At 46.3% G+C, this 25,172-nt stretch overlaps 1 protein-coding gene across 3 annotated transcripts in view; it reads right to left on the bottom strand.

Annotated features, from left to right (window-relative positions):
* Window positions 1-25,172, bottom strand: part of TOGARAM2 (TOG array regulator of axonemal microtubules 2) — a 717,735-nt gene that overhangs the window by 455,424 nt on the left and 237,139 nt on the right. For 2 of the 3 annotated variants that reach the window (XM_069608718.1, XM_069608716.1), the window contains exon 1: window positions 3,953-4,282. The exons of the other annotated variant lie outside the window; for it this stretch is intronic. The gene's annotated coding sequence lies outside the window, so the exon portion shown is untranslated. Of the gene's footprint in view, window positions 1-3,952; window positions 4,283-25,172 lie in introns of those variants that run through there. 3 annotated transcript variants of the gene reach the window in all.

Genomic DNA, 25,172 nt, shown 5'->3' on the forward strand with positions numbered 1-25,172 from the left:
GCTCCTCACACTGTGCCACCACCATCAGATCTCCACATGGCCCACCAGTGCAGGTACCACATGCAGTCCACCACTGGCAGCCGCTTACACCATCTATCAGTGCGCCAGTGGCAGCTCCTCACCCTGTCCTCCCCTGGCAGCTCCTCACTCTGTGCCACCACCATCAGATCTCCATGTAGGTACCACATGCGGTCCACCACTGGCAGCCCCTTACACCATCTATCAGTGCGCCGTTGGCAGCTCCTCACCCTGTCCTCCCCTGGCAGCTCCTCACACTGTGCCACCACCATCAGATCTCCACATGGCCCACCAGTGCAGGTACCACATGCAGTCCACCACTGGCAGCCGCTTACACCATCTATCAGTGCGCCAGTGGCAGCTCCTCACCCTGTCCTCCCCTGGCAGCTCCTCACTCTGTGCCACCACCATCAGATCTCCATGTAGGTACCACATGCGGTCCACCACTGGCAGCCCCTTACACCCTCTATCAGTGCGCCAGTGGCAGCTCCTCACACTGTCTGGGGCTGAAGCAAAGTACTGTACCTGTATGTCAATTACATCCTTGCCTGTCCCCTTCCTTCCCCCAGCCCCTTTTTTGCCCCCTTTTTTCACCCGCCTCACTACCTTCCTTCAGCTCTCACGCCCCCACCAATTACTTGGCTGGTTGTAAATAAATGCCAGGCGGTAGCCCCAGAGTATCAACCTCACAGTAACCGTCAGACATCAAACGAGAGAGCTCTGCACACCTGCAATCATATACCTGTTAGGGCCAGTGGGCAGGCAAGGCGCCCCTCTGGACACAAAGGCCCCTGTGCTCCCCGCAGAGGACACCTGGGAAGAGAGCGCGCCAGAGCTCAGGGCACCGCCGGCCTGCGCGCATCAACACAACAGCAAAGCGATCCCCCGCATTCCCGCTCTTTCCACTAACATAACAGAACCCGCCCGCCTGCAGAGCACCCGGGGATCCTGCAAATGGCGGCGCTGTGCAGTGTAGATCAACGCTGTATTGCCCCGAATGTTGCAATAACAGCTCCCCGCGGGCCTGCTAATGCCTCGCGTGCTTGCTGTGGCATGCTACGCATCTCATAAAGGGTGATTGGTACATTACAAAAGCTGAGAAACGTAGCATAACATACCTAGAGCATAAAAAGATGGCATTGTAAAGATCCAAAAATCAGTCCCAAACTATCCGCAAAGTACAGCGACTAGGAATGGCAGTGTACATGTATGATTTGGAAAGTCCATCATTTGCATAATTAATAAGAAGGCAGGATTATAAAAACATCAACTTCCTGTATACGGGTCTGCCAAATGACACTCCAATGGGGAATTCAGCGCCGAGTGCGAGCGCGCAACCATGTGCACCTCGCGCGGCACGGGCATCACCAGCGCAGCGCATGACTTGCGTTTGGCTGCCATGGGAGCAGGCTTCCAAAATGCCCACCATACTGCACATTTCAGCGTGGGACAACTCTTTGCATGTGCCCATTCAAGCAGAGGGCCCAACACGTGACTCAAGTTTCCATGATCTGCCTTTCAATTATACTGACTCGACCAGTTTGGATTATTTGAAACTAAAATCATTTCGAGGCATTCAAATGAGCCCACATCCCCAAAATGTATGTTTTTGTAGCATTTGGAAGTAGTTTAAATACTATGGAATATTGTTTTGACACTCTTGCTGAAAACGATATCAAATGAGTCACTTCTACAAATTTGCATATGTTAGTACAACTTTCAATCAGGGCACCACCTGATTCCAGATAGCAGCTCCCTTCCGACCCTTTTGGTAGTGCAGCCCCTTCTGACCCTTTTGGTAGTGCAGCCCCTTGCTCCCCTTTTGGTAGTGCAGCCCCTTCTGACCCTTTTGGTAGTGCAGCCCCTTGCTCCCCTTTTGGTAGTGCAGCCCCTTCTGACCCTTTTGGTAGTGCAGCCCCTTGCTCCTCTTTTGGTAGTGCAGCCTCTTGTTCCCCTTTTGGTAGTGCAGCCTCTTCTGACCCTTTGGTAGTGCAGCCCCTTGCTCCCCTTTTGGTAGTGCAGCCCCTTGCTCCCCTTTTGGTAGTGCAGCCCCTTGCTCCCCTTTTGGTAGTGCAATCCCTTGCTCCCCTTTGGTAGTGCAGCCCCTTGCTCCCCGTTTGGCACTGCAGCCCCTTCCTCCCCCTTTGGTAGTGCAGCCACTTGCTCCCCTTTGGGTAGTGCAGCCCCTTGCTCCACTTTGGGTAGGGCAGCCCCTTCCTCTCCTTTTGGCAGTGCAGCCCCTTGCTCCCCTTTTGGTAGTGCAGCCCCTTGCTCCCCGTTTGGCAGTGCTGCCCCTTGCTCCCCTTTTGGTAGTGCAGCCCCTTGCTCCCCTTTGGGTAGTGCAGCCCCTTGCTCCCCGTTTGACGGTGCAGCCCCTTCCTCCCCCTTTGGTAGTGCAGCCCCTTGCTCCCTTTGGGTAGTGCAGCCCCTTTCTCCCCCTTTGGTAGTGCAGCCCCTTGCTCCCCTTTTGGTAGTGCAGCCCCTTGCTCTCTTTTTGGTAGTGCAGCCCCTTTCTCCCCTTTTGGTAGTGAAGCCCCTTGCTCTCCTTTGGGTAGTGCAGCCCCTTGCTCCCCGTTTGGCAGTGCAGCCCCTTCCTCCCCTTTTGGTAGTGCAGTCCCTTTCTCCCAGTTTGGCAGTGCAGCCCCTTCCACCCCTTTTGGTAGTGCAGCCCCTTGTTCCCCTTTGGGTAGTGCAGCCCCTTCCTCCCCCTTTGGTAGTGCAACCCATTGCTCCCTGTTTGGCAGTGCAGCCCCTTCCTCCCCTTATGGTAGTGCAGCCCCTTGCTCCACTTTGGGTAGTGCAGCCCCTTGCTCCCCGTTTGGCACTGTAGCCCCTTCCTCCCCCTTTGGTAGTGCAGCCCCTTGTTCCCCTTTGGGTAGTGCAGCCCCTTGCTCCCCGTTTGGCACTGCAGCCCCTTCCTCCCCCTTTGGTAGTACAACTCATTGCTCCCCGTTTGGCAGTGCAGCCCCTTCCTCCCCTTTTGGTAGTGCAGCCCCTTGTTCCCCTTTGGGTAGTGCAGCCCCTTGCTCCCCGTTTGGCAGTGCAGCCCCTTCCTCCCCGTTTGGCAGTGCAGCCCCTTCCACCGCTTTTGGTAGTGCAGCCCCTTGTTCCCCTTTGGGTAGTGCAGCCCCTTGCTCCCCGTTTGGCAGTGCAGCCCCTTCCTCCCCTTTTGGCAGTGCAGCCCCTTGCTCGCCTTTTGGTAGTGCAGCCCCTTGCTCCCCTTTGGGTAGTGCAGCCCCTTGATCCCCGTTTGGCAGTGCAGCCCCTTCCTCCCCCTTTGGTAGTGCAGCCCCTTGCTCCCCTTTTGGTAGTGCAGCCCCTTGCTCTCTTTTTGGTAGTGCAGCCCCTTGCTCCCCTTTTGGTAGTGCAGCCCCTTGCTCCCCTTTGGGTAGTGCAGGCCCTTGCTCCCCGTTTGGCAGTGCAGCCCCTTCCTACCCTTTTGGTAGTGCAGCCCCTTGCTCCAATTTGGGTAGGGCAGCCCCTTCCTTTCCTTTTGGCAGTGCAGCCCCTTGCTCTCCTTTCAGTGGCATAACAAGCTGTTGATGGGTGAGCCGGTTCTTGTCTAGCTCCAGGACTCCACGGGGGGTGGGGCGGGGGGGGGCACTTGTCACCTTGCGTGGCGGATAATGCCCGACGTCCACGACTGCCTGTACTTTGAGGGCTTGCGCACGTTTCCGCAGCCTGCCAGCATTCCAAGCTGTCCAGAAGGCATTCCTGAATGTTCAAATAAATCCCTCCCATCACCAGTGGCCGCTTTAAATATGCCAGCCAATCGCAGGGCAGCGCACAGCAAGTGTTGCCCCCTTTTACAGTGATAAAAAACATTAAAAAGCATGAACTCTACACCACACACTGCGGCGCACTACCATTAACAGCGACAGCTCTAGCTTGCTGCCTCACCCCGAAAACGAGCCAGCTGAACATGTAAACTTACCGTATTTCAAAGTAGAACTCCATGCTGCTGTCTCTTCTGGGCTGCCACAGGTGCCGAGGCCTCCCCCCTGCCCCCTGCTGCCAGACTTCCCGCTTCTGCCAGCCGAGGAGGAGACCCCGCGTGTGTGGCGGGGACAGAGTGCCAGTGACAGCCAGCCAGGTGGGCAGGGTTGCCGTGCCTGTGAAGCGGTGTCGCACACGGTGAGCAAACACGGCTGCATAGCAACCGCCCAGAGAAGCGGCCGCCGCTGCCGCCGCACGGCTGAGGGGCAGAGCCGCGCCGGGCAGGGCAGACCTGCCCATTGTTCTGCTAATGTGCACCTGTCAGGGCTCCGCCGGAAGCCCGCCCGTGCTGGGGGGATGCCCTCTCCTGTCACACTGCAGGATGGGGGCGGCACTGCGTGCTTCACGCGCACCACCAGAGCCGAGCTGTTCTAGGTGGTGGTTAATGGCTTCTAATATGAGCCCCCCAAAAATAACGGGTGACCGTAAGAGTAACATCACGCTTGTCTGCTGAAAGATTTCCCCCCAAAAAATGTCTTTCTAATGGGGCCTGTACATTTATCTACCTCCATGTTATTGTGACTTATCTGTCATGTCAGCCCCCGTGGTTATATGTTTTAGGACAGGGCTAAGGGAGGAAATAAACTGTAGAGACTGACCAGCCCAGGAGTTGGAGCACGTACACCAAACTTCATACAAGGAAAGATTTGTATTATGTAAATGCATATGAAGTGGTTAACAATTGGTAGTCGATGTAGCTCATGTCGCTCCAAAACGTAATTTGGCAGCGCAGAACTGTTATGTGTAGACATACACATAGCTGGACCCCGGTGCCAAATGTTGGTCAATTGCAGGACAAAGTGCAAATGCACAGGGCAAAAGACAGCGTACATGCACGTACGCCCACTTTTGCCCTGCACCTTTGCACTCCGCCATGCAAACGAGTAAACTCTGCCTACCTTGCTCGCATGGCAGGCAGCGTTTACAATTACAATTAAACGCTGCCTGCCACTGTAATTGTAAACCTTGTCTGCCTTGCGAGCAGCGTTTCATTATAAACGCTGACAGTCAACTTCCTGGAGTAGATGCCTAGACTAAAAGACTCTCCTTATCCCTGGAGACCCAGGATTAGACCTCTCAGCAACCCAGATGTCGAGAACAATTTGAGCTACACCGACTAGGACATTGGCTGCCTATTCCAAGCGTCTTCGTACCGCACCGTGTGGTGGACCAAGTCCGCCATCTGACCAACCCGATACTGAATGACTGACTCAGAAAGCGCATTGAAGCCTAGCTTGACGCAGTTGAGGCAAAAGAATAAAACTTAAAGGTATTTGGAGAGGCCATGTCCTGCTGGTCCATTTTCAAGGACCATACTTTTAAGCCTCTCTTCTCAGCTTTAAAGACATAGGGCCTCATTATAACCCTGGCTGTAGCCGTGCCTGTAAAACAGGCATGGCTGCCGCCGGAGTTGCATTTTTTCCGGCACCCGTCAATGAGGATTTACCGGGTAATTCCCGCATTGCCGGACCCGGTAATTCCTGCATTGCTGGGTGCCGGTGCCTGTCAGTCCCCATTCCCATTGAGCCGCATAGGGCTCAATGGGAATGGGGACGTCGGATGCACAGGCACTGTCAACGACGGTGCCGGCGCATCCGACATGCTGCGCTCGCGGTGCCGCTCTGCCCACCAGGCCAGACCTGGCAGGCTGACAGGCACCTGCGAGCACGGCTCGTAGTATGGCGGTCCGGGCACTACGGTACAGCCATGCTTACCGGTACCGTAGTTCCCGGACCGCCATGCTTATAATGAGGCCCATATTCTTGAACATTGACATTGCAGCTGAAATCCTTCTCTGAATACTCCTGTTAGGACAGTTTTTCTGTAGACCAACTAAGGGCTTGGTAAAACCATTCAACTGAGGCAGTACAAGACTCCACTTTTAGTATAAGGCTGTACCACCTGAGATCATGGTAGTGTAGACTGAGCAGCCAGGCTTATTTTAGGAGGGAGAGAGGGCTGTAGAATCAGTACACATGCAATTGTAATACAAATGGCCCAAAGAAACACTGAAACACTATGGGCCTCATTACGAGTATGGAGGTAGCTATTAGCGCCATGCCTACCCCCAATACCGCATACCGGGTCTGGGATCCTTGAATGAGGAATTACCGGGTCATTCCAACCTTGGAGGACCCGGTAATTCCTCATTCAAAATACCCATGCCCATTCCCATTCGAGCCCCCATAGGGTGCAATGGTGATGGGGAGGGAGTTAATAACGGGCCCGTTATTAGCTCCCTGGTGCTTTAGCGGGTCCCGCTAAGGGTGGCTGGTTTTGCCAGCCGCCCTTAGCGGGACCCGCTAAAAGGACCTCAGAATGCAGCGGCAAGGGGTTAACGGCACCGGCATCCTTACTGGCGCCGTTAACCCCTTTCCGCCGCACTCGGAATGAGGCTCTATGTATTGTAAAAATAAATGGTTTATTTAAATACAAGCAGGCCCAGATACATCTTGGGGGAAATAAGTACTATAATATCCTGGGAGGATAGCTCAGCGGCAATGTGCTTGCCTTGGAAACACGAAGACACGAAGCAACACAGGTTCGATCCCTGGGTCTGCACTGCACTTAGAAACCTTCCGGGTATTAAGCACGTTATCAATACACAACTAAGAGAAATATTCCTGTAACAGCGCCTCAATGCCCCCGGGCTGTGTAGGCGCTTTAAAAATGCAAAAAATAAAATAAAATAAATAATATTATATGTAATCACAATTGTAAAAACACAACACTATGCTTGAAGGTACAGAGACCAAAGCATAAACCTTATTTGGACCACCTAACAGTTGTTCTAGGGAAGTCAAACCTTTTCATACACATTCAGTATAGGTCTCTGAAGAACAGACTAGCCAGGTGGAGGGAGCTCTTCCAGAGATCGCCTCCAAAGGACCTAAAGGACTTTGTCTATCATCGATCCAGGCCCAAGGTAGGGCCCCTCTTTCCAGTGCAACCCACAAGTGAGACTCCTTACCAAGGACTCCCCCGTGCAGGAGCAACCACCCAGGTCACATATTCTTTGGGAGTAAAAAACAATGATTACTTTCAGAGTATATTCAGTAATTCAAGGGTAGTAGACCCTACCAGTTGTACTGTGACACTCGGTAACAAATCACATAATCAGTCAACTGGACAATATATGTTTTGTGAATAGTGAAGCACTTATTCTAGGTACAGTAAAAACCTATAACTACTTTTGTGATAAAACACAGTTATACTAGGTGAATAAAACCTAAGGATGTAATATTCAATTACAGGTGTTTTTGAGATCAGTGAAACACAGATTGAGATAAGCAGTAACTCTTGTAATTTATTTTTGGATGGCACACAGCTAACCCAATGTAAGTAAAACCCATGTACATTCCAAGGAGCTATCAGCAACTGGGGGCAGGTATAAACCCAAGACTCGTTTTGTGTCTGTGTATAACAGAACAGGGAAAGCAAAACCCAATGTTACACTTTATGAATGACTCAAAGTTATTCTAGGTAGGTAAAACCTAATGCAGACTTATTCTGAACAGGCTAACAGCAAGTAAGGAGTAGCAAGACCCAGTTGGGGACACTCATATAATTATACTAACAGGAATAGTGAAGTGAAACCAACACCATTACTTTTGGGAAGAGGCCCAACCAAATCACAGGTGAGCAATATACCCTTACATCTACTTTCTGTTAGAATGGCGAAACAGTTTCTAAGGAAAAAAGAGGTTACATATACTTTTCAGAATAGTGCAGCACACATTCAAGGTAAGTAAGAAATTGTGTAACTGTTCATTCTCAGAGTTACAGTTACCAACCAACTCTTCTACAAGTAAGTAACTTTTAAACACGTATTCTCTTTTCTAGGCAAAAGGTGCAACCCCTTAAAAGTATTTCCCTTATTCTTGGATCATGAGTGTTCTCAGTGGCAGAAGAGGGGGTCACTAGGGTCTAGTGTCCAACAGGCAGTGGCAGAATCGGTTCTTAAAAAGCAAAAGTCAGAGTTCCTTAGGAAGACTGTTCAAACAGGTGAGTATTTTACTTCAGAGTTAGTTGAGGGTCCAGGGGCTTCACAGAAGACACCCTAAGAGGATTCCAGCAGGGCCTGGGTGCACTGGACGAGATGACTCCCAATCACAGAAATCACCCCACAACTACGCAGGAATCACAAGAGACTTAAGGTAAGTACATACCCAAACCAGCACAGTACCTCGGTACAGAAGAAGATTTTGCTCGACAACCTGACGATTTACATTACAGAAAATAATCTTGAGATCAATAAATCAAAAACTAAAATCATGATTTTTCAAAAACCAGGAACCAAAAAGAAGGCGCGCCTACAGTGGTATCTTCACAAGACGAAAATTGAAGTGGTTAAAACTTTCAGATACCTCGGAGGTCAAATCGACAGCTCCAAGAAATCCTTAAATATGCAAGAAGTACTGTGGTCCAAGGCAAAGAATTTAGCGGCTCAATTAAGAGCAGTCGATAGAAAGTACGGAAAATTCTCACTCCAACCTGCTATCAATTTTTATAAGGCTAAGATTATTCCATCATTGGCGTACGGTGTGGATGCCACACCTACTATCCCCCCTCTACTGCGGCAAAAACTCAAAGGTTTCATCCGGAGATCGGGGCTGGGGTTACCGAACTCTACATCAGCAGCAGCGATAAGATGGCAACTTGGTCTTGTCTCCCTGAAAGCAGTAGTGGACCATAGTTCCTTACAGCTATAGAGGAAAATCATACACCCTGAGAGTCTTGAAATCTACTGCATGATAGCAGAAGAAATTGCCAGAGGTAACAACTGCTTTATGAATGACTGGGCCAAGACCCAAAATCAAAAACTGCAGGAAATTGCTTGCACTGAGGAAGAACTGAAGAATAACCCGGTAAGGATAAAAACAAAACTGGAGTGTCCGGACTGGATCACCACTAACGAAAAAGCAACATCTAACAAACTACTAGCTCATCTCCCCATGACGGTTAAAAAAATGGAAAGAACCTATGATGTATTGCAAAAAATACCCAAGCAAATCCCTAATGAGAAATCTATTGAAAGCACGTCTCAACGTCCTACCGACTCAGGAAATCCTAGCTATCAGAACAGGATCGACGGAAAAAGCCTGCAGACAGAATCTATCAGACACTTGCTGACGATGTGCCCTGCTCTGCATCAAGCCAGGATAGCTTTTTCAGTCCCCTGCTGGTAAACTCATTCGCCAGTAATGAAGCGACATGGTGGAATCGCCTTATTACAGGCGACAAGATTAGATGGCATACTGCGTCCGCAAAGCTTCTGAACATTGCAAAGGAAAAGACAAAACTTACAATCTCTACTCAAAAGATTGATTGACTTAAATACAGATCGTCGTCGTTCTGTTTCTTCATGTAGCTCCTTGAATGAAAATTCTCTTGTAAAAATCTTAATGATTATAAACAAGTAAATAAAAAAAAGAAGAAGATTTCGCAGCATTTTACAACAATGGGCGGTCTGGTTGTCCAATCAGGACAGCCAGCCACCCGCTGGGATTTGTCCCCATTCAGGCAAGGAGGAAGACAAAGGGCTTTGGAGTTTTAGACTCCTCCTTCGCTTTCTGCCTTCACAGACAGACTGGAGCCTGGGCCGGGAGTCCAGGGGACTACCACTGAAGATAAAAATCACACAAACGAATTTCCCATCATGGATGTCAAGGGAAGGAAGATGGAAGATGGAAGGACATGAAATACTAAAATGATGAAAAAACAAGACTGGGGCCATTTGGATAAAATGAGCACCCTTGGGTGACTTACTGCAGTTGTGAACACAGCCCGCGGTAAAGGTGCACCAAATTAGTAAAAGGTATCACTGCCACCAGCCATTAAAGGTAAGCTTGTTTCTGTAACAGAATTTTTACAGTTTTAGTGTGAAAGGGGATACATTGTATCTCCCCCGCACTCCACACAAGAGTCATTATGTTAAAGACTTCTAATCTCATGCTTTCCGTTACCCACAATTGCAGGTAAATTGTGAAAACAGGAGACAATATTGTCACTTTAAAGTTCTTCTGGCCTCGGTTATTCGTACAACAGGCCAGATTTTGGAGCCACGCTTTAAGAATATTTTTAGACTTCTCCACCAAAGACATTTCCAATAAAGGGACAGAAAACCCTAAAATTGTAGAGCGTTTTGAGACTTTATATTTGAGGTCCTGCAACACATGGTTCATTGTCTGTGGAGTTTCGAATTTGCTGCCAAGTAATGTTGGCAAAATAAAGAGGACAATTACTGTGTTGTGAACGACTTGTGCACTAATTATAGGGTTAAATGTATATCATTTTAGATTGCTTTGTAACTCCTGCAAACACTGAAAATAGTACACAAGTTGCACTGTATAAAGATGTATAAAGCTGAGAAGCTGCCTAGATGCCTCTGGGTTACGTGTGCTTTATAAATGTCAAAATAAATAAATAAATAAACTTCCACAGCTAGCAGGACATTGGGCCTCATTCCAAGGTGGGCGCAAAGGGATTACCAGCACCGGTAAGGACCCCGGTGCCGGTAATCCCTTTGCGCCCTATTCTGAGGTCCCTTTGCGGCCCCCTCCTTAACGCCTGGTTTTACCAGGCGTTATGGACGGGACCCGCAAAGGGACTTCAGAGCTAATAACAGTACCGTAATTTATGGTACCGTTATTAGCGCCTTCCCCATTCCCATTGAACCGTATGGGGCTCAAAAGGGAATGGGGATTGACATTTTCAATGGGGACTTACCGGTCCCGCAAAGGTCGGAATAGACCGGTAAATCCCCATCGAACCAGGGCGGACACGGTAATAGCGCCATGACTCACACCAACCTTGGAATGAGGCCCATTGAGTCTGGGAGCACTATTAATATTATAACATGACCATTTCTACTGTACACACAAGAGAATATTGTTTCACATCTAGCTATATAGAACTTACTTATAAAATCAACATGGTAAGGCGGAAAAGCACAGCCATCCCTGCCTCCAAACCTCGAAAATGAGGGCTACAGACACCAATATCTACAGCAGGTGCTCAATCTCCTGTCAGGGGTGCAATTCACTATCAATTTACAATTTGTAGACTAGATGCCACAATCAACAACATGCTTGTGTCAGCAACTATTTTTCATTATAAGCCTGCAATATGGCATGCAGTCTTCGGATTGGCCAATCTGTCAGCCATACGAACCAGAAAGGGCCACAGATTGTTTAGCATGCCACATACGCGGCCCTACCGGCAACTTGGAGAAGAGAGCACCCTCAGCCAAATCGCCACAAACTCCCAGTCAAATTTTTATATAGATAAGCTTGTGCGTAACCATGCTAATGTAAATACCAGAGATGGAGTGGGCATTACCCAGAGGAAGTAGAGAACGCTAACCGACCTGTCACATAGGCATATAAAGGCATTACTTGGATCCACCATTCATTCCCTTTTGGCTCTTTTTTTCTTTCACATGAAATAGCAAGCAAGGTTATAAAGCTTTATAGAGGCCGCCTTCAAGCCATGTCAGGTGATCTGGGCCTGTGAATCTCATTGAATCTTCAAACTGCTCTTGTACCTTTAACTCAGTCCTCATGGTCTTCAACGGTCAGTATGGGCCTCTATGGGTCTATAAAGTTTAATTACAACCTATGGTGGAGTGTTGGAATACTGAGAGCCAATCAGGATTACGACCTAAGACAACATATGCAGGTAGAGCCATGACTGTTAGGGAGAATTCTCATTTCTGTGCTAATTGCCTTCAACCTCAGAGACCCCCAGCTCTTTTGCTGGACTTTAGGACTTTTTAATTTTAACCCTGGAGCGTGTGAGACCTTTTTCTCACTCTCTCCTGTCTTTTGGCCTGATTTGGATTGTATGTTTCCTTTGTTTTTGGAGTCTGACAATCTCCATCGGCACCTTCTTTAGTATGGTGACACACAGCACCTTCACTGCAGTGTCACAGAGAAATCCTTTAGATTTCTTATAAGGTTTAACTACCTTTTCTTGTGTGAACTATTGTTCCGAAGAGTAGTAAAGTGAAATTGACTTTACTTAACTTTTTAATATGTAGGTCCAGCACACCCCGTCTTAAGTGGACTGCTGAAGGGTTACTTAGTAGCCCCCTTTTCCTACCTACTACTCATGTAACATTTTTTATGTTACCCTCACTACTTTAAATGGCTGGTGGCAGTGGTTTAATGTTCCTAGCATTGTGCTTTTCTACCGCAGGCTGAATCCTCAGCTGAAGTATAGCACCCATGGGTGACCATTTCTGTCAAAATGGCCTGGTTTTCTTTTTTCACCATTTTATGTTTGTGAGGTCTTTCTTGGGTTTTACTCTGCGCGCCAAGCCAGGTTTGATCCGTTTGTTCATTTTGCCTTGACAGGCTTTAGACCTGAAACCAGCCTCTGGCTGCAGTGTGTCTGGAAGGGCAGGAAGTTAGGGAGGTTCCCAAATCTCCTCTGTTCTTTGTCTCTAGGAATACCTGAATGCACCCAGTCCTGATTGGCTGTCTGGCTGTCCTTTCAGGGCAGCCACCCTGCTGTTTGAGTGACAGCCTAGGCTGTGCATGGATGGGAGAAACCTGCTTAAAGGGCGAGGGTTTTGGCACTAGAGGCAGAGTCGACCACTGGGAAGAACCCGCAATGAGAAAAACATAACCGAAGCTTGCAGCATCCTCCTGGACCTTTGAATTGCCTTGCTCGGTGAAGCACTGCTGCTGTGCTGAAACATCTTTTTCTGATCGACAAGAGAAGCTCCGGAAGGGATGACTTCTTCCCTTGGGTTAGTGGGACCAACTAACCCCGACACAAACTCTACTGGGCCATCTTCCCTGACTGGCTGTACTTCTTTGCTGCTGCAGGAATAGAGTGCCAGGGGTCAATAAATCCGTAGTCGAGTGCAACATCTGCAATCCGGCTAGAAGCTCCAGGAGTATCCTAAGAACCCTCCAGAAGCAGGACGACCAGAGCTTGAGTCCCCTCACCAGCATGCAGGACTCAAGGAGTGAAGGAAGCCCAACCGGTATCCAAGATCTGCGCTGATGCTGTTTACCGCACACTGAAACTGCAAAGTGCTGCTGACCCGAAAAGAGCCTGTAGCTGCCAACGAACTCCAAATTGCTGCTGCAGGAGTCCTCTAGGCGTCCTCCCTCTTGTCCCCACGACTGAGGCTCAGAAACCCAGGATCTGCATCGCTGCAACAGGACAGAATCCAGCTGAACCACTCTTCTTCAAACCAGAGGTACTGTTTAGACCTGGGGTACTTAGCTCAGTGTCTTTAGCTTTGCTCTTCTCATTTGAGACTTGCAGTGGCTACTTTTGTTAGAGTTGATTTCAACTCTGCTTTCCACAAGTGTAACAGCTTGTGACCCTACACGTGATTTCTACAAAACTCTCTAACTTTGTGCAAGATTTGTATTAACTCAGCTCCATCGACTGTGCTCCAATTGACTTTGGCTGTCCTGGCTACCTGCAGACTCTTCTAGTCCATTGACTTTGATATTTACTGTCCCTCAGAGGTGGTAACTTGTTTTTAGACTGTTATTGCTGGGAAAGGTTTTGTCTAGACTGCATTGTAAGATTTAAGTATACTCACATGCTCTGAGAACCTCATTAAGCTTTTTCCTTTCTTTAACTTTTCCTTTGTGCAACCTCAGAATCTTCAAAGTTTATTAGTGATACATAAATGCCATTACTGTCCTTGTGATTGAAGTCACCCCCGGGTGTTGGAAGTGTGTAAAAAGCATCTCAAAAGAGTATCTACTAAACTTATGCTGATTCTGGAAAAGTATTTAAAGTATATTTGAATTTTACATATATTGCCATTTTTGAAGAATGCTTATTTAAAAACTGGTGTTAAATAAATAAATAACTATTTATAACTGAAACCTTAAGTATAAGTGTTACTTGGCTACTTGTATTTGCGAATTTCATTTCTACAGCTCCACAGCGCACATTTACCCCTCTTCAGATAGGCATGGCTTATCAGTCACACTACCAACTTGTGTAGAACAGCCCTATACCAAAAGGTGCGTTACCTACTACCAAGAGGACAAGTTTGTGTAGTCTCACACAGTGTTACTACATCAATTCTTTCCTAACACTGGTGGCGGTGGTGGGATTGGTGTAGAGTGGTTACATTGACTATTTTCTGTACTTGTGCCCAACTAAACCAGCCACAAGGCTAAGCTCCACCAAAAAGTTGAGCAATTGTAACATGCCAAATAAGGATAACTTTAATGAGGCAGCCCTGATTGTCCTGACAGTAGATCAACTGAAAGATTTGCCCGAGTCTAAAAGGAAAAAAGTGACTTGATTACAAGGTTGTTGAATCACCAATGTTTGGGTAGTAGGTAGTAGGCCTGTAACCCCTACTCACCCAGTTAATGTGGAAGATAATGATGAGGATGCTAGTTTAGAGTCCAGCTCCAATCTGCAAGAGGAGTCAGAGGAGGTCGAGCCATCTCAGGACGAGAGATCCCCTCTGCCACAGGCTGCCGTTGTACCTCAACCACTTCCCATTCGTACCCCCACAAGGTCCACATTTAAGCTTAGAATATATTTCTCTTGATCGACTAAGAATAGAGTTGGAATTCAAGAGACTAAATGTCCGGGCTGAAACCAAATATCAAGAGGTGAAACTAGGAGAAAGAGAGATACAAAATGAAATGTATATGAAAAAGATGTCCCTTGATTCTGTTTCCCTTTCAGCGTCTTCTTGGTGCAGTGGCCCATTCGGTTATCTTACCGGTGCATGCAAAGTCGTGAATTGACGCGATTCACAGATGATGGTTTGAGGGCCACTCTTTTTGATGCGAGGGATGGGCTACTTATTTTTAGGTGCCCAGCCTATTTCTTGTCCAAGTCTGACCCTGTCCCCCACTTTATTTCCTTCTCCGGTCCCTTGTCACGTGAAGCGGGCTTCCCCTCGCTCACATGGCTCGGGATCACGGTGTACACCCCAGGTGCTTGCGAGTTACATACCCTTCTTTGCACAGGACCAAATAACCAGGCCAATGCATAGTCATTTCTCCCATGATTTTCCATTTTGCTTTAACATTGCTGCCCATAGGAACCAATGTGAATTTGGATTCCATTAATTTCATTGGAACTTCATTGGTACAGTTATTTTTCATGGGTTCCCATTGAATTGGTGCTTTATTCTAGAACTGTTTTATGGTAGTTAGGTATATATAAAATACACCATTCCAATCTTATCATTATCATTCCAAAGTCTCCAGTCTCTTGACGGTTTTGCATGTAGAATTGTTTAACCAATAGCACCTATTATGAGTAAGTCTTGAGCTTGGCCTAAGCTACGAAAAGGAAAACCTGGGCTACCATTCAGTCTGTTGATTTGCCAAGAACCGTCAGCCGCCAAAAAAAAGGAGCGATTTCCTGCACTCTGCTTTAAGACATTTTAGTGGTTGCTGCGAAGCAATGGCATTAACTGCTACCATTTACCAGAGGCAAGTTCATTAAAAAGCTACAGTACATTACCCGAGGTTCCACTACATCGGCGGCACCGCCACCACAACTAGCCACATGTCGAATGAACCAAGCCTACCATTGATTGATTCCGTTAGCAACAATAAGATAAGTAATCAACCATGGGGTCTTCCAATATGGCCCATACAGGTGACCCATAGTGTATCTACATACCCAAGAAGAAATGCATGGTGGGCATTCTGACACCATGGCATTTGCATCAGACAGGTAGTTCCGTGGTTAAATTGAAATGGAAGAGGCAGCGCCATTTAAATTAAAATGGTTGCTGTGCCATGTTAATCAAAATGGCGCAGGCAGCAGGTTACCTTCTGCAAACTCCATAGCCGGCTCAAAATTCAAATGCCCCTGGCTCCAGGATCCCGTCAGGCGGCTGCCCACACAGTGTGACGAGTGGCATGAAGGAGAAGGACCCAGGCCTTGGTACACTGATGCCTCTTCAAATCCCTCTCCTGGCAGCTGTACCAGCTAATGATGCAACTGTTACAATCGACACCGCTCTGCACTCCCACAGGGGCACGAGGCCCCAGGTGGAACGCACAGTCTTGCATACATACAATTGCTCTGTAGCCTCTCCTGGCAGTTATTCCTGATTTTCAGTGCCTTTGTGTTCTTTTCAGTGTCTAATGGTCACATTTTCAATTGAACAATTTGTTTGGAATCGGTGGATTAAACCCCTACACCCTTAGCGGTACTAAACATATATGCTCATGCGGGCAAATGCAGAACCTCCTTGCTTGCAGAGTATATATGTATATATATATATTCACTAAAAAAACTTTGTTAACAGGACGTTATGGTTCGAAGTAAAACCGAAAAACTCTTGAAATTCGCCAGTTATGGTAAGCTAAGCAACCATAACTCGCACCACCACCGTGCACTGCTAAGACTAACACCCGGGACATCAAAGACGACATCACAAATGGCATTGATGACATCACTGAGGTCATGGTAGCACAAAAACAACGGTTTTATAGGAAAATATCTTTAATTACTCAGAGTATCTGAGGCAAAAAACTGGAAGTTCATATCCTCGAACTCAAGTGCAAGGGGTGACAAAAAAGTGGCAAATCCAATAGGGTTGGTACATCGCTGTCCAGAACTGAAGATTAGATTCTGTAGCTGTGTGATGGTAATTCAACCTGGCGAAGGTCAACTGTTCATATTCTGTTTTCCTGTGTTATTATTTTAATGGTTCCCGTGGGTCACAGGGAGGTAGGAATACTTGAGGTTCAACGGTTGGAAAATGCACAAAATAAAAATGGCCAAGGGGCCAAAATGGTGTGATGGGGCTCTTATAACAACATTCTGTTCAGAAGGGAACAGCAGTGGATCTACAGACTCAACACATGTTCCAAAGGACTGAATGAGAATATCCAGTGGCACGACCTAGCGGTGCTAACATAGGCCGCTTGGCTGGGAATACTGGTCTGTTCCGCCCTTCAAACTGCCCTTTGTCTCTCCCCCCTTCGGTCTGAGAGACCATCTCTTCTCTTCTCATAGTACTCTCCTACTGTGTTACCAGCCCCCCTGAGTGAGTTTCCTCCCCTCTCTGCTGCATTGACATAGATTTTTCCCCCCCTTCCCCCCCCCCCTTCTTTTTGTCTCCCCCCCCTCCCTTCCTCGCCACCCCCATTGGATTAGGAGCCCACCCCCTCCTTGGCACGTTTAGCCTCCAAGCCCCACACAGCTTTAGTATTCTTCAGCTGTCTATACGTGTTTCCAAGCACTCTTTACGGGCGCTTGGGCAGGTTCCCCTATGTGGACCTACACCGCACTTGTTAGGACGTTGCCTAGACGCCCGCCGACGTCATTCCGACGCCAGGCGGGCGCGCGCTGCAACCTTGTTTTTAGAGGCGCTTGGCCTCATTTCGGTATCGCGCTCATTCCGAGCGGCCCCTCCGAATAAAGCAGACGCCTCCACGGAAGACACAGGTACAGCTCTTGCTGCCACACTAGCTCTACCGAGCAGCCAGCGTTTCAGCTGCATTTGTAATTTTGCTACCTAGCTCTCTGTTTACAGACCCTCCTGCCTTGTCTTCCAGAGCAACCAGCCAGCTTGCGACAGGCAGACTCCCTCCAGCACACATCGTGTGATCAGAGGTACCTATGGCTCCCTTCTTCCATATTGCCACTGAGCACGTTCCCCTCTGTGAACTAGTCACCCCACTCCAGCACTTCTCCTCCCCTCCCCGATGAGACATGTTTAGACACCGGTGATCAGGCACCAACAATAGTCCTGTAATTTTCACCGCAATTAGATTATACGTTTTATCCACATTTATCCTCTCACTCTTGGGGTAAGGTCTAGATTACACTTCTTGACAAGGCTAGATTGTTTCATGCCATTCTCTCCCCTCTTCTACGCCTTCCCCCTTTTCTGTATCCCTACAGGAGTTACCTGTCCCCGTTTCAGACATTTCTGAAACTTTCGGATTTCTCCTCCTTTTTTGGAATCACGGTCCTGAGGAAGATGGCCCCAATTATGAGTGCCATTGAAACCGGTCGACCCCACTGGTCATGTGGGCTCTCATGACCTACACCAAATATCTTTACGGAAAGGAAGAAGATATTGCCAGATAACAACTACTCCTGTGCACACCCAGATGTAAAGAGTGTGCAATTTTTTTTAAGAGCCCCATCACTCCATTTTGGCCCCTTGGCCATTTTTATTTTGTGCATTTTCCAACCGTTGAACCTCAAGTATTCCTACCTCCCTGTGGCCCACGGGAACCATTAAAATAATAACACAGGAAAACAGAATATGAACAGTTGACCTTCGCCAGGTTGAATTACCATCACACAGCTACAGAATCTAATCTTCAGTTCTGGACAGCGATGTACCAACCCTATTGGATTTGCCATTTTTTTGTCACCCCTTGCACTTGAGTTCGAGGATATGAACTTCCAGTTTTTTGCCTCAGATACTCTGAGTAATTAAAGATATTTTCCTATAAAACCGTTGTTTTTGTGCTACCACATCTACCCCCTTTAACGGTTAAAAGGAAACCAACGGCTTGTCCGTGCTCTCTCTTATTTTTTCCACAACGTAACCCTGTTTGTTGTTATAATCACTGAGGTCATCACATGTCTGGCTCCCCCTTTTTTCCTTTACTGACATATCTAGGCTACATGGTTTTCTTCAGTAACAGTCAGGAACTAAAAATTGAAAAGATACTATATTTGTACACTTATCCTTCAAGTATGTTCTTACAGTAGTACCCTTAGGCTCCTGTCACATCATATGAAACATATACATAGGAGAAGACACAGGGCCTCACTAGGACCCTGGCGCTAAGTGTTTAACAGCGCCGTAAAAGGCTGCGGCGCCGTGAAACACTTAGCGCCTTACTATGAGGTCCCTTTGCGGGACCCGACCTGAACGGCTGGTATACACCAGCCTTGCGGAGAATGCCACATGACCACAAAGGGACCTTGGTGCTAAGTACGGTACCGCAATTTGCATTACCGTACTTAGCGCCTTCCCCATTCCCATAGAGCCCTATGGGCCGAAAATGGGAATGGGGAAGGGCCATGGTTCAATGGGGAATTACCGCCCTGCCAACCTTGGAATGGGTGGTAATTCCCCATTGAACCATGGCAGACCCGTTACAACACCGGCACAACCATAGTGCTAATAGCGCCATGGTTTAGCGCCGGTGTTGTATTGAGGGCCACAGACTTGAAAGACAGCAATCCTTTCTGTGCATGAAGATAATCAGTAGGGTTATCAGCACTTTCTGATAGTTCTGTTGTTTTTTTATTACTGTACTTTCTCTGTATATAGTCACAGTACTTTCCTTAGGGTCCAGTCACATCATGTGATACATATACATAGGGGAAGTAGCAGCTTTGAAACAGAGCAGTCATTTCTCTGCATAAAGATAATCAGTCACGTTATGAACACTTTCTGGCACTACTGCTGCTTTTTTGCTTACTTCACTTTCCCTGTATATACTCACATTTGTATGTGTTGTTGTCTCTTGTGTTTTGTCTGTAATAATGCAATTATGTAGTAAGTGGGTTTTATCAGCTACTTACTACATGTTTCACAGTATGCAAACCTCTAATAAGAAAGCAGTTATCATTTCAGTATTCAACATGGCACAATTATGAATATTGCACCTCCATCATGTATGCTGCACACAATGCCTATGTTTCTACATGAGTAGCTTAGTATACTGAATAGAACTTCATAATAGAATGCTATTTGTATCAATGCATTGCTTAATGCACTAATTAGCTCATGATATTTATTCCAATGATCCTTGACACTTTTTTGTCAACATTAGAATAAGAATCCCTTGTACAGACTTTTCATGAAAAGTAAATGCACATGTGATGTCATCAGTGATGTCATCAATTACATCTGTGATGTCATCTTTGATGTCCTGGGTGTTAGTCTTAGCAGTGCACGGTGGTGGTGCGAGTTATGGTTGCTTAGCTTACCATAACTGGCGAATTTCAAGGGTTTTTCGGTTTTAATTCGAACCATAACGTCCCGTTAACAAAGTTGTTTTTAGTGAATTTCATAGGTTTTTAGTAGCGCAATTTAACCATAACATCCCTTTAACAACATTTTTTTACTAAAGTTCATCGGTTTCTAGTAGTGGCACGTATCGATAATGTAAAGTAACATCTGACTTCATTGCACACCTTGCGGAGAATGCCACATGACCATATGCTGGCGCACAGCACGGTGACGTGTCCGAGAATCCGTACACACTTAACAATAAGATTTATGCCTCATGGACAGTGTGGAAATACATTTTTTACTGATGAAGGAACTTCCACTTTCAACATTTCCCTTGCAAAGCTCCAACACTTATTCATAGTCAGCCATTAACAATGTAGTACACAGTACATACTTTTAGCAAAAGTACTATCTATCTGAAAACGACATGAGCTAAGGCCATCCCTCCTCCCCAAGAAACAGCACCACTGCTGTAATGAAGGAGCATGAGACCCACTGCCCCTACCTTACAAATAACACACGCACAACATTTTCCCCCATCCACCTAACCCCCCATATTACTGTTTGGAGCCTCTTTGCTCATTTCCGTCCGCAACTTTCCTTCTTAGCAGTCCTTCCAAAAAAAAGCCATCCATAAGCAAAGTAAATGTTCCTTTAAGAACCACCTTCTACAGTTGAAAAATATTTTTTTTAAAAATCGCATGCACTCCATCTACTTTATATTTCTCAGTAAAGGCAAAGGACATAGACGCAATAAGATTTTTCCCATATTACTGTTTGGTGCCTCTTTGCTCATTTCCGTCCGCAACTTTCCTTCTTAGCTGTCCTTCCAAAGAAAAAGCCATCCGTAAACAAAGTAAATGTTCCTTTAAGAACCACCTTTCACAGTTTAAAAATATTTTAAAATCGCATACACTCCATCTACTTTATATTTCTCAGTAAAGGACATAGATGCAATAAGATTTTTCAACTTTTCCATTTGCAGTTTGTGTTATGCTAATGGGAATATTGTAGCTTTCGTCCTCCGTTCCAGGGACTGGAATGGTGAATAAAGGGCCAGCAGGCCAAGTTATCAGACCAATCGAAGCGTGAGTGCATAACGCGATCTCTGGATCATTACTCCCACTTCAACCCCTACAAAGGGGGTTGAGTGCCATTAACAATCTAGATTTGCAAAGCAGTAACGTGTGCTACTAAAAACGAGGATTTGTCATTCTAACCCGAGACGCCTGTGGCGTCCCGGATTAGAAAACAAAATGCTTTTCCACGATGGCCACCATAGAAAGGGAAGGCGGTTGTTCCATACATGGCCCCTCTTCACCCTCCATGGCAACCTGCAAAAAGCAAACCCTGTTAACATATGACCACGAGCACTGTTTTCCTCCCTTTCAAATGTATCCTAATGTCGAACAACTTTACCACAAAGCCAGTCCCAGGTGGACATGGCCACTGTAATCCTATCTTTTCTCCCTTCTAGTCATGGCCAGTAGCCACATTGTGTGGATCATGACCTTATACCATGACCCTGACATTCTGCCCACTCCCCATGGCTGCAGCCTACCCCTCAGTCAATAAACGTATACCGCTATGTTTTTTAACTACATTACGACACTTGTGTAATACAAAAACACTCTCACATCTCGTCACGTAACCAACCCTAATGATATTGTACACCTTTTTTGGATGACGTTCCTCTCCTTCGTAGCCAAATGCCCCCATAAGCACCTACGTGCCGTGACGCAGAACCTGAAAATGAACACGCAGCGACTTACAACGTAGCAGGTTACATTTTAAAATAATAAATTGGTTTTAAAAAGAAAACATTAACATTTTAGAATTTGTAAAGTACTTTTATTTCACAATAAACTGTCCGAGACCATCGGACTATTCCCATTTTCAATCAAATAGTAACTTTGTTTCTTCGGTCGTCATCGAAAATGTTAATCGTGAGACGCACGTTGTTCTTTTCGCATACACAAAGTATTCATTTTTGATAAAGCTTCCGCTTCGGTCGTACAGTGATTTCCAAGACGTCGGCATGAACTTCGGCCTACGCCACCATAAAAGATGTTATGTTACTCCTAATGGCCACTACAGCGTATGAACAGATGGGGCCGGCCGGTCGTCCCACAAAACAGTGACGGTTAGGCAGCCGGTCACAAGTACGTGCATCTGGCGTGCAAAGAAGCCATCACTTGGCATCTGGAATCCATGGCAATCACAGTACAGCAGAATGTAGCTGTTCGGAAAACGTAACAGAAAATACGTATCAATACCCAACCTTTACCAAAAAATTTCAAAAAAGACAAAAAGAACGTGGAAACTGATACACAAATCGATGTGGTCATACATGACATTTTAAAGAAACATTAGCGTTGAAAATGGGTGAATCTAGTGATAGCCTACAAACGCCGAGAATCTGCACTCTCCATAAGTAAAAAAAAATGACAACTACACAGAAAGATAGTACCTCAGTTACATTGCCAAAATGATTGTTCTGGTAATAAAAAAGTAAAACTCGTTCCGGTGTAGAGTCGTCAAAAGTAAACTTACACGATATTTACCGTCTCCATTGTCTTCGTTAAACTCAGACAGCAATGTACTTGCACCAAAGAATCTTCTTGAACTGATATTACATGTGTCTTACAAACGTTTTGACTACATAACCTTATCAAATGGTATTTTTTCCAAACTTTCACTCCCTGCATTCCTACTGAATTTTTCCTTTCGCTGAAGGTCAAAAAACAATTGACCCTTATGGGTTCAGTCGGATGCGTGGGCCTACTGAGCTCGCAACCAAAAAAGCAAAGCAAGTGACCCTCACTGAGAAAGAAAATACATTCTGACTTTGCAACAACATATTTGAATGCATTCATGAGAACTGCTACTTCCATACACTTGCAGACCCGCTGTTTCCATCAAACAGTGCAGGTGGCTGCCTCAGATTTCAAACTCTAGGACGCCAGTCTGACTGCAATATTATTTTAAATACATTGTAACACAGACGCAGTAAATCTTTGCCTGTACTTAATGGACACTATATTGAGCAGCAACTTCCAATTTACTGTATGACTTTGGTGACAAGAAAACACCACTTTTTGACTTCCTGCTGCCACATCCCATCCCAGCCTCATTAACCCTCACCTTCCGAAACAGTATTTCATAAGTTTAACAAGTGCAATGGTGTGTTGTTTTATATGTGTTAGCGGCGATGTCCGTGTACACCAAAACATGAATGAAAGATGGCGGGTGCAGCAAAAGAATCTGACGCACTTCACGCTGTTAAACATCCAATCATTGAAGGCGTCACATGTCCGCGGACATGACGCTATGGATTAGCCAATCGGTATCTTGTCCGCGGCGCGAACAGGGAGTGTGTCCGCGGAGCGGACATAGATATCACACATTTTTTTAGACCTACTTTTTGATTGTTTAAAAAATAACTACTGGACGTATTGGCACCAAATTTACAAAAGCATTCTTTTGGGACCAAGCTCCTACTCCTGCCGCAAAATTTAGTGAAAATCCATCTAGCGGTTTGGGCTGTAGGCGTGCACAAAGTTTTTCCCCATTCAGTCTATGGGAAAAAAGATGTTTTGGGACCCCCCCTATAACTTTCCCCCCCCTGGACCAAACATCACCGAACTGTGCAAGAAAATTCACAGTGGCCCATATACTTTATTTGCAAGGTTTGGTGTGGATTCGTCCAGGGGGAGCAGAGTTATAAGCTGCCCAAAAAGTGCTCTTCCTATGGAAACAGCAATTTAACCATAACTACACGGCCACTACTTTGTGTATATATATATATCAGTACAGAAGGGGAGTTGCACACACTTGTTTCCTGCTCAATAAACTTCTAAGCCAATGGTGTTCTCCGAACGTTTTCTGTGCTGATCACATCATCAGGGAGGCAGTGTCTGCTTGCAGCCAGCAGTCAGTGCACGTGTTTTATATCAGTGTCAATTCTATTGCTAGGACATCTGGTAGCTGTAGTTGTCCGGTTACAGGGAAACGCGCAACCCACAGTGTGGAGAGGAATAGCCCACAGTGTGGCACTTCAAGTGCTGGCATGAGTCACCGTGGTGCAGCACCCTAGTGGAAGCTGGAGCTTCCTCCTTCCAGAACTCCATAAGCATAACACTCCACGAGGGGGAGGGGCTCACCCTGGATCCCTATTAAATAATCCTCTCTGCCAGTGTTCTTCTTCAAACATTTTCTGTGCTGTGCTCATCACATCCTCAGAGAGGGGTGGACTTGGCTAGCAGTGAAACCCCATTTTATAACATTACCTGGGCACTAAATTAGAGATGGGCAGTTCCACAATGATTTTAATGGCGCAAGAAAACCTGTGTCTGCCACATTCAAAGTTATAGCATTAAATGCATGATTCAGTTTTTGACGCAGCAGCCTGCCATCATAAAGGGGAGTGTTCTTTAAAGCTGGAGTTGCGGCAGTGAATTCACTTGCTTTGGGCCCTGCCTGTGCGAGTGCCTCATTTTACTTTTTCTTTTGTAGGAGTAAAGGAAGCCAGAACAGAGTCATAACTTACAATGGAGAGAATAGGGGACTCTTGGGGACGGAGGTTGGCTTGCGATGAAATCTCATTCCATAACAAAACAACCTGACAATATATACATTTTTTGATGTAGTACATTATATCTTCTTTCATAATGCTTAAGTTAAAGTCTGACATACAATTTTTGGGGGTATAATTTTTCGATGTTATCTGGTTGGATGAAGTAAATTCTGGTCTGGCATAAAGCAAAAGAAAGTGGTCATACCAAGCCTGTGCTGTCAACCCATTTATTTGTATCAGAACCTGAGTGGTAACATTCATGTTGTTTAATAGTTTCCATATCACAGCTGATGTTTTAGATGCAAGCGAGTATAACATATGCTCTTCTCCGTCTTGTTGAAATAAAAAGGATTGGCGATTTTGGATCCAGTTGCGATATCTTGTTTAAATAAGCTTCAGAGCTGGCAGTTGCTCTTGAGGGACAAGATGTTTGATCACTCTCTTGTTTCTGTGAAGTTCTGCTTTTCGCCACAGATGTATGTCATAAGCATGCTTCGGTTTGTGTGCCAAGTTTTGCTTTTCTAGAACAGTCCGTTACAAAAAGTTGTAAAGCTGTGACATATTGCAGAGGCGTTGCTAGAGGGGGGCTGAGGGGGCTTTAGCCCTGGGTCTTTTGGTTGTAGCCCCGAA

The sequence above is a fragment of the Ambystoma mexicanum genome, chromosome 4q, assembly GCF_040938575.1.
Source record: "Ambystoma mexicanum isolate Mex_15411 chromosome 4q, UKY_AmexF1_1, whole genome shotgun sequence".
NCBI lineage: Eukaryota > Metazoa > Chordata > Amphibia > Caudata > Ambystomatidae > Ambystoma > Ambystoma mexicanum.